This window comes from Tenrec ecaudatus, chromosome 3, assembly GCF_050624435.1.
Source record: "Tenrec ecaudatus isolate mTenEca1 chromosome 3, mTenEca1.hap1, whole genome shotgun sequence".
Lineage (NCBI taxonomy): Eukaryota > Metazoa > Chordata > Mammalia > Afrosoricida > Tenrecidae > Tenrec > Tenrec ecaudatus.
The window spans coordinates 10411726-10422397 of record NC_134532.1 but is presented as its reverse complement, the minus strand read 5'-3'; the positions used below and the strand labels follow the sequence as shown (position 1 = coordinate 10422397).

The following is a 10672-nucleotide window of genomic DNA, read 5'->3' as shown; positions in this document are numbered from 1 at the left end:
AAAAGGATTTGATATAATTTCTGATTACCCAGTGAACATAGTACAGTGATAACAGCAGAGACTAATTATGTGAAATACACAGATTTAAACTAAAACAGCAACAACAACAGGAACTCACTACCATGGAGTCAATGCTTGTTCAAAATGACTCTATAGGACACGGTAGAACTGCCCCTGTGGGTTTCTGAAGGTGTAATAGAAAGTTTGCTCTTCTCCGGAGGAGTGGCTGGTGGTTTAAAACCGCTAGCCTTTCAGCTAACAGTCCAATGTGTAAGCCACTTCGACACTATTAGAAAGCCTCATATTTCTCCCATTTACTTTGAACTACTATTATAGAATTCTTGGGTTTTGCAAAGTATTGAACACCAACCTACTCACCTAAAGCTTGGCAGTTCAACCCCTCCCTTCCTCCATTCTCCCCCCCTCCCTTGCCCTACCCCCCACCTAGCGAAGGGCATAATAATAAGGGCTGGTAGAAGGCTTCTGAAAGGTCATACATAGCCTTTAAGGCCCCACTCACTCTCATGGACTCCAAGCTGACCCATAACAACCCACTTGTGGATTTCCAACATTGCAACTGTTCAAAGGTGTAGCAAGTTTAGTCTACTAAACCTGGAGCTGCCAGTGTTTTCCAGTGCCCACTGTGTGGTTTGCAGCTCCACACTTTACACCGCCAGGGACCCTGGAAGACCCCACATAGCAGTTCTTCACTGTGCACATGGTGGCCATGAGTAGAAATAATCAACTTGATAGCAAATGACAAGAATGATTGCTGTTAAGATTACAATGTCTCTAATTTCCAGAAATCACATAAAAGCCACAAAAAAGCCACAATTCTCTTTCAATCCCTAAATTAAAGGACCGATTAAGACTAAACAATACCAACCATTCCTTGAAGTGAAATAAAAATAATGAATTTTCTTCAGTCACAGAAGTTGTTATGTACAAGACTATTCATCCTATTGAAATTTTGGGATCATTGACAACACCGCTAGGGTCTGGTTTCTTTAATTACCATCAGGAAGTTTTCAGCACTAAGTACGTGTGAATTTAAAAAGAGATATTGTAGGAATTTTGTTTTTCTCCTTCTCAATAAAGTTATTAGTTTAGGCATAAGAATAATTCTGAATAACTTCATGGGATCTAGTAGAAGACAGCTTATCTATTTACAACATCTTTGAGTTAACAGAACTTTTATTAATCCTCAGGGTTTTTATGTCACATTTCTTATATATCCTTTTTTATATGCCTTGTCTAAAGATTCTATTAACCTAATAATCTAAGTGAAACATTAAAATGTAAATATTAGTCCATAATGTACAAATAACTGTATTTTTAATAAAGGATAAAACTTGCTATATATATATATATATATATATATATATATATATATATATATATATACACACATATATCAAAGACAGTGTCCAGGCACCAAGTAATGCTTGGAATTCTGGAAGAAAAGAGAGACATTACGTGTGCTTGGGCACATTGTCTTTTCTCTTGGTGTACTCTTCCAAAATCAATGATGTGGTAGGATTCAGCTTAAAATGTTACCTCAAACACTGACAGATGTGTAGAAACAAGGGGTTCTGAATCATGATAGCATGGGCAGCCTTCTTCAGGTTATCTCAAATCTAAAGTTCTAAGGAAGAAAGTTGATGATCAAGCCAGTATTTCCACATACACAAACCAAACCCTACTCACTCCCATCCACTGACTGCCAATGTCACTCTTGACTCATATGGCCCTGTTGACAGAGTAGAACTGCCCCCTTTGAATTTCTGAGGGGGTAACTCTTTACTGCAAGAATAAGCCCTGTATTTCTCCTGTGGAGTAGTTGGTGGTTTCGAACAGTTCTCCTGAAGATTGCAGTAACCACAATGTCTCCAGGGCTCCTGATATACATGCATTAGTGCATGTTCAAAATATTGTGTTCAAAAAGAGCACTGCAAGCCCCCCTCCTGTGGTATGTGCGTGTGTGTGTGTGTGCATGTGTAACATTTATAAAACTGCTCCCTGTATGAATCATAACCCCATACTGTATCTCCTTGGAGAACCGTAGATATAGACCAGAGCAGCATCCACAGTGGTAGCTAACTAGTTATGTCACTCAGAATTCTCATTTCAAAATGGCCATGACATTGCTTTCCTTTTTAAAATAATAAATTCTTCTGTCACATAGGAATTGTACCATTGTATGATTTAAAACAACAGCAAAGAATAGAATACTTTTTTTGCTAACTAAGAATCTTCATGGATAAATGTATTTACAAGTAAATTCATCATTCCCAAAGTTGAACACGAAGCTAAAATCTATGACATTAAAATTTGGACAAAGCTAGTTATTATTGGCAAAGCTTTTCCTTAAATTAGATTTATGGAGACATTGATGTATCTATTTATTTTCTGAAGTTCATTTATGATTTTCATCAGAATCTACTATTTTAATTAAGGTTGTCAGGCAATGTTGTCATAGTTACCTGTATCCCCTAAGCGTGAAACTAATAATTCTTATTTTTTTTGTTCATGTGATATTATCACTGCATTATGTACAGGAATAATAACCTTTGTGGTTAGAGTGATTCTCACTACATCTAGATGGATCACACTAATAACTCATGGAAACCCTGTCAAGACATCCTCCCACCTCTTATAATATAACTACTTATTTATTTCATTCCTAAGGGAGACTGGCTATGAGAAGAATAGAGAAGATTTGGATTTGGCTTTTATTACAAGATGGATATAGTTCGTTGTTTCTCTGGTTTTTTTACTCTTTTACTCTGCTTATTATACTGTTCTGTTATTCATCTTTGGTAATATAGAACTTACATTCCAGAACCTTAAATATAAAGATTTACTAAGAAACCCAAAGAGCTTTGTTCCTTATACCATCCATATATTCTGGCCTCAGAGTTCTGCTAAATTTTACTCTCAGGGGTACTTGCTCCCTATATGCTCAGGAGTCCCTTGGTTGAACAAATGGTTAAATTCTCAATTACTGGTTGAAATATTGACTGCTCAAACTTACTCAGAGTTGTCTCAGAAGAAAAATTTAGAGGTCTACTTCCAAAAGTTTAGAACTCTTGAGAACTCTACAAAGGACAGTTCTACTTTGAAACACATGGAATCATTAAAAGTCAGAATCACTTGATGGAAACTGAGAGGTTGCTGCCTGCTTGACTGACTATATCTCCCTACCCCCCTTCTCTAGTTGTGTCAAACTGTTAAATTTCTCGAAATGCCTGCTACAATCTGTTTTCATTAACCCCAGGTGTACATTCTCAGCATTCAGGTATCCTACATACTACCTAAGCTTTCTGGTGAATCACTATGTCGTTTTCACCATATGCTTGTCTGGGACTTTGTAAGACTTTATACACACTAAACTCAAGGTTTCCACTCACAAGAGATTGATACTTACCCTTTCCAATTCTTATCCTCCTCTGCTCCCCCCACCCCAAATTTTATTTTTAACCTTACTTTTTTAAGTCTAACTCCAAGACTCAGATTGTATGTGTCAATTTCCTTTCACTCTTAGCACAGCAAGACCCCTTAGGATCCATTCCATGTATCAGTTGGGAAAGCTGAAGGCTGTTTTCCATGGATTTTGATGACATCAGTGTTTGTGTAAAATTGTGTTTTCCATGAGCTCCAAGAACTAACAGTAATAATATAACTATAATTTACATGATCATTCATAAATAAATCCACATGCATTCATGACAGTCACCTTAGACCCAATTTTGTGGAGGCTATAGCTCAAGTTTTTATCTTATTTCTGTTTTCGAGAAATCAAAACCTGTTACTGATTCACATCCCTAGAGGACAGAGTGGTACTGCCTCATAGCGTTTGTACCAGGGAAGCTGTGGTGACATGGTGGTCAAGTGGTCCAGTGATAGACAACTTAACAGAAAGATCAGTCGTTCAAGCTCACTGACTGGTCTACCAATAAAAGATGTGGTAGTTCTACATATGTGTTCTATAGGATCTCCTGCTCCAGAATTAACTGAATGGCAGTGGGTTAGTGAGAATCTTTACAGATACTGACTGCTGCTCTTTACTCCACGGTCCATCTAGTGGGTCGGAACTACCAACTGTATAAGTTAGCAGTGAGTACTTTAAAAAGTACCGAGCTTTCAAAGGGAAACACAATATTCAAGATTACACAGTTGACAAGAGTCTCACCTCAAGGCGACTGATGATAAAGTCTTATTTGTTATAAATATGATTCTTCCTTTTCCATTTCTACCTTGACAATTAGAAAAAATCAGTTGTGCTTAGATACCTAACTAGTATACAATTATAAAGGTCTGGTATGTTTTCTTTCAATTACGCTCATCTAAAAATAACTATACTTTTATGGAATCTTCAAAATTAAGATAAAAATGCAGCATAAATCCATTCTAGTGTTCTAATTTTAAATGTTGTTTTATGTCCCTGTCCATAAACAGAGTTTATCTGGCCCATCTCTTGTTTTGCAAATAAAAACTCTGCTAATTTTAAATAACATTAAGTTTTGTTTTTAAGGGAAAAAATGCTGAAATTGCCTAATAATGTTGTAGGGAGAAGCCAAATTATCACAGGAAGAGGAGCCCCAGAAAAGTCTGACAGGCAATTTCCTGGAAGAGTGCAGTTCGCAGAGGACAAGCACACATGGTATACCTGCTACAAACAACTGAATCAGGGCAGAGAACACCTAAACATAGCACCAGAGTAAGTGCTGCATTAGCCGCAGTCAATGGAAATTTCCAGAAAATAGGTCTAAGCTTTTAGCGGATATTTGTGCGCATTGTGCTTAAAGCAAACAATCCATTTTCCAGAAACTAATTTGAAGTATTTCTACCAAAAGATAATCTGCAAATAAGGATTTTGCTGAATTTTTCTATCCGTTCAATATTGAGTTGCATTGTTTAATTATACTCTTATTCTTCAAGTGTGCATTTTGTGAGCATGCACTATGCTACCACTAAAACGTGCCCCCTTCCATCTAGTAAAGTCTAATGATCAGTGAGGTCTTTAAGGGCCTTTGAAGCTGTGAATCTTACAGGAGTAGATATCGTCATCTTTCTTCTATGAGTGGCTGGTGACTTTGAACCATCAACCTTGCAGCTAGCAATATAAGGTTTACCTGAGTCTCACTACTAAAATACTCATTCATATTCATTCAAGCATATTTATAAATATTTATTTTACAATACTATGTGCCCAAGTTATATTTTTATTATTGGCCGTAGTGGTGATGCAAAATGGTGCACATGTACAACTATGTTTTATATCACTTTCTCCCTTGACGTATCAATACAAATTGTGGTGCACATTTATACTTTGATCAGCTGTGTATGACAACTCATATGACTCCATCACTCACTAAATGAGATATGAGGCTATCTTATTTTTTTTAGAAGGTAGAATATGGCCTTTGTTACTTTATTATCAAACTGTGGATGTTTTTGGTTGCCATATTCAGAAGTCAGGAAAGGGCATGTTGAATGAATTAATATCTACTCTCATTATTGGATTATTGGTCCTGAGGGATTTATTTGTCCTGGATTCCCTGTGTTGTGAGCTCTTATCTATATCCATGCACATGCTCTGGTCTAACTGGATTTGTAAGGTAGAATGGGGTCCTGATAGTGGGGGGAAGGAAGCATTAAAGAACTAGAGAAGAGTTGTATGTTTTGTCATGCTCTACTGCACACTGACTGGTCATCACTTGTGACTCTTCTGTAAGGGGATGTCAAATAGTCTACAGATGGGCTTTGGTCTCCACTCAGTCCTCCCCCTCATTCACATCTATATGTTTTTTTGTTCTGAGTCTTTGATGCCCAATACCAGATCCCACCAACACCTCATAATCACACAGGCTGGTGGTTTTCTTCCATGTGGGGTTTGTTGCTTCTCAGCTAAATGGCAGCTTGTTTATCTTCAAGCCTTTAAGACCCCAGATGCTATATCTTTTGATAGCTGGACACCAACAGTTTTCTTCACCCCACTTGGGGAAAATAAGAGGGAGGAAGGGGTATCTATAACAATGATCTACATATAACCCCCTCCCAGGGGGGGGTGTACAACAGAAAAGCAGGTGAAAGGAGACAGTGATTGGTGTGAGACATTTAAAAAAATGATAAATTATCAAGGGTTCATGAGGGAGGGAAAGATGGGGAGTGGGGAACTGAGCTAGTACCAAGAGCTGAAGTGGAAAGAAAATGTTTTGAAAATGATCATGGAAATGTATGTACAAGTGCTTGACACAATGGATGGATGGATGGATTGTGGTAAGAGCCCACAATAAAATGAAATTTTAAAAGTATTAATATCTAAATGAGACAAGGGAGCTGATTCATTAAAAACAGAGAATCACAAAATGCAAGCAAGCAGCACAACATTGGTTTGAGGCAGAGAGAAAGCCAGAGTGCCCGGGACAAAGCTAGGAAGACAAAATAGGTCAAGTCTGAGTGATATAGAGAGTTATAAGCCACTGTAAGAACACACCCTGTTCTTGTCCTGGCCTGTGTGTCCCTGCTCCCCTGTGCTCAGCTGTGGCAGTGGGGCTGAGGCAGGACATACAGTATCACCCTCTCAGTTTAAGAGGGCTGTTCTAAGCACAGGGCTGGCTCTTAAAGACACGAGAGGACATTTCCAAAAATAAATAAAAAGAATACACATGGTTTAAGATAGTGTTCATGAAGCAGATGGTCAAAAACAAGGAGAGACTTTGAAAAGGTTTAGGTGGAGAATGGGCATTTTAGGGCAACCTTGTTAAACTCCTCATCCTCTGTGGATTGATTAACTGGAGTTAATTCTTGAGAGAAAGAGCACTTGAATTAAATGTGACTGTATTATACTCTACTGTAAAGTATAATGTTATGTTGTATGGTACTGTATAGTATCGTGTTGTATAGTACAGTGTTGTATTGTATTGTACTATATTGCATGCATGTATTGCATTGCATTGTCGGCAGTACAACCTAACCTTGAAGTTACTGCTTTTATAATACATAATTGCCTCTTTCCCTGCACCACGCTCCACCTCCTTCCAAGAGAAAAATCAAGTATGCATCCAGTTAGTCTCTTCACATTCTTGTCAGTGAAGTGAGCTGCTTCAGACCTTCATGTTCCCACCTGGTACCTCAGCCCCTGCACAGTTTATATGTTACGGAGATGGGGTTTTCAGTAACTCACTGCTCCTAGACCCCAAGTCATTAGAGGTCTATTTAAAGACTGTTATACAAAGTCTTTCACTGTCATTTGTACCTTTTTGCATCAACTCCTTTCCAAATACGCATGTTGTTACTCAATGTGGTCATCTATCACTCTATGCTCAAGGCTACGAATGAGTTGATGTGAAAACCGCCCAAGTTACTCCAAGCTCTCCTATTATAACTATGCTCCTGCTTACAAAAGAAAATTCTTAGCTGCCACCAAGCCTCGACCATTATATGGTTCACTTCCTAACTCCCGGGACAAACCATACTGCATATGATCTTTTAACTAAGTGACATTCAAAAGCTGGTCTCCTGGGTGAGTATGCTCTCCCAGCTCTGTGCGTCTATTCATCTGACCCCAACACCTTTTCCTGTCCTCTCATTCAATCTCCCACGGATGCTCTCATGCACTGTCCTCAGAAACCTCCCTGGTATGAGTATTAGATGAATCTTATCTTAATATTTTTGGATTAGCTGAATTCTGCCCAGTTCTTTTACCTAACTAACTCACAGCCATAGAGCACACTCGGGACCTGAACCTACAGGCCAGAGAACATGTTACTCATGACCAGAAGGTCAAGCCTCATCTTTGCCCTTGGAGGCCTGTTTCGTTAGCACACCAGTTTTCAATATCTAGTAGAGTTACCTCCACCGGATGCACACACAAAACAACACATGCGCTAGGGAATTAAATGTTGTTACTGGGTGGCATCCAATCTGTTCCAACTCAGAGCAAACATTTGTAAACTGAGCATAACATGCCCCACCTGTTCCAGCTTCACAGTTGTTTGTAAACTGAGCATAACATGCCCCACCTGTTCCAGCTTCACAGTTGTTCTTACATTTGAGCCCATTGTTGCAACCACTGTATCAAGCAATCTCATTGATTGCTTGATTCTTTCATGGCCCCTCTACATTACCAAGCACGGGCGTCTTTCTCCAGAGACGAGTTTCTCCGGACTAAACCTTGCCATCCTTGTCTCTAGGGAGAATTCTGGATGTCCTCCTTTCAAGATGTTTGTTCTTTTGACAATCCACGGTACTTTCAGTATTCTCCAACACCATAACTCAAATGCACAGATTCTTCTTCAGTGTTTCTTATGCAATATCCAATTTTTACATGCACACGGGGCCACTGAAAATACCATGGTTTGGGTTAGGTGAAACTTGGTCTTCAAAATAATATCCTTGCTTTTCAACATTGAAAGAGGTCTTTTGTAGGAGATGTAACCAATGCAATGAATTATTTGTTCTCTTGATTGCTACCTCCAAGAACATTGATTGTAGAGCCAACCAAAATGAAATCCTTGATCATTTCAATCTCCTTACATTATGTACCTACAGGTCCAGGTTTGAGGATTCGGGATTTCTTTACATTGAATTTTCATCCCTAGTGAAGGCAGCATTCTTGATCTTCATCTTCAAGTGCTTCAGTCCTTCTTACTGTCTGCGAGCAAGGTTGAGTCATATGCATATCGCAGGTTGTTCATGCCTTCCTTCCAATCTTGTTGCCGTCTCATGTTCTTCTTCATAAAGTTCAGCTTCTCTGATGATTTTCTCAGTAAACAAATTGAATAAGTATGATGAGAGGTTACAACCCTGATATACACCTTTCCTGATTTCAAATCACGTACTCTTCCTTTATCCTGTTCACACAACTGATGCTTGATCCAGCTACAGGTTCTGGAATTCTCATTTTCAGGATTATCCTTGAATTTGTTGTGCTCTGCACAGTTGAATGCCTTAGCATAGTCAATAAGACTCAAGGAAACATCTTTCTGGGATTTTCTGCTTTCAGCCAAGATCTGACATCAGCAATGATATCCCTTGTTCTTCGTATCCTTTTGAATCTGGTCTGAACTCTGGTAGCTCCTTGTCTACATACTGCTGAAACTGTTGGATGATCTTCAGTAAAATTTTACTGGCCAGTGAAAACAATGATATTATTCCACAATCTGAGCTTTTTGTTGGATCACCTTCCTTGAAAATAGATACAAATATGGATCTGCTGGTCAATTGGCCAACTAGATGTCTTCCAAATTTCCTGGCATAGACACATAGGTGCTTCCAGTGCTTCATCAACTTGTTCAAACATTTCAATTGAAAGTCCATCAATTCCTGGAGGTTTTGGCTAATGTTTTCAGTGTAGCTTGAATTTCTTCCTTCAGTACCATTGGTTCTTGCTTATACACTACCTCCTGAAATGGTGGAAAGCTATCTTACTCTTTTTTGTATTGTGACGCTGTGTATTCTTTCCTTGGTCTTTGAATGCTTCTTGTATTATTCAATATTTTGCCCACTGAGTTTTTAAATATTTCAAATTGAGGCTTGAATTATTTTTCTTGAGTCCTTTAAGTTTTAAGTTATGTTAAGCATGTTCTTCCTTTTGGTTTACTAACGAGATCTTTGCACATTTCATTATAATTTTTGACTTTGTCTTCTTGACCTGTCCTGGGAAATTTTTATTCGGCTATTTGATGTCATCATTTCTATTTTTTTTTGTAGCTACTCTATAATTAAGAGGAAGTTTCAAAGTCTCTTTTGACATACACTCAGCTTCTTTTTCTTTCCTACCTTTTAAACGACTCTTTACTTTCTTCATGCATGATATTCTTGATGTCCTCCCACAGCTCATCACATGTCAGTTTCAACCTGTCAAAACTGTTCTTGAGATGTTGTCGAAATTCAGCTGGGATACACTCAAGGTCATATTTTGACTTTGTGGACGTGTTATCATTTTCTTCAACTCAACCTGCACTTCCATGTGAGCAGTTGCTCTGTCCACAGCAGCCCCTGGGCGGAGTTGAGTGGCCGCTATTGAGCGTCCCCGTCATCTCTTCCCACCGAATTGGTCGATTTGATTTTTATATATTTCATCTCGACAGGCCCATGTGTGTATTCACCTTTTGTGTTGTTGAAAACAGGCTTTTGTTGCAAATGACTCATTGGTCCTGCAAAATTCTACCAGGGGAACTCCACCTTTGTTTCTACGACCAAGGTTATAGTTTCCAAGGAGTGCTCCTTCCTTTTGGTTTCTGACATTTGCCTTCCCATCTGTCAATAATTATCAATGTATCTTGATTGCACGTTTGATCAATTTTTCTGACTAAAGACAATGGCAGATTTCGGCATCACGAGCTTTCATAGTTCGTGTAAAAACTTGAATAATGGTGTTATTGGATAGTGGTGGCATTGGATTTAGTTGGACTTCCATATTGGTGGATAGATATAATCCTGTCAAAGGCAGGATTTTACTTCAATATACATCTTGTAAAGTCTTTTTTGATAATAAATGCAACTCCCTTCCTCTTGATTGTGTCATTCCCAGCATAGTGAGACATGTGATTTTCTGATCCAAAATGGCCAATACAGGTCCATTTCAACTCAAGAATGCCTAGGATATCAATGTTATATGTTGCATTTCATTTTTGACAACTTGAAAATTTCCTAGGTTCATATT

At 38.4% G+C, this 10672-nt stretch overlaps 1 non-coding gene across 1 annotated transcript; it reads left to right on the top strand.

Annotated features, from left to right (window-relative positions):
- The first annotated feature begins 6506 nt into the window (after nt 1-6506).
- LOC142444227 (small Cajal body-specific RNA 11) lies at nt 6507-6645 on the top strand. The gene has a single exon (XR_012783877.1).
- The last annotated feature ends 4027 nt before the right edge of the window (nt 6646-10672 follow it).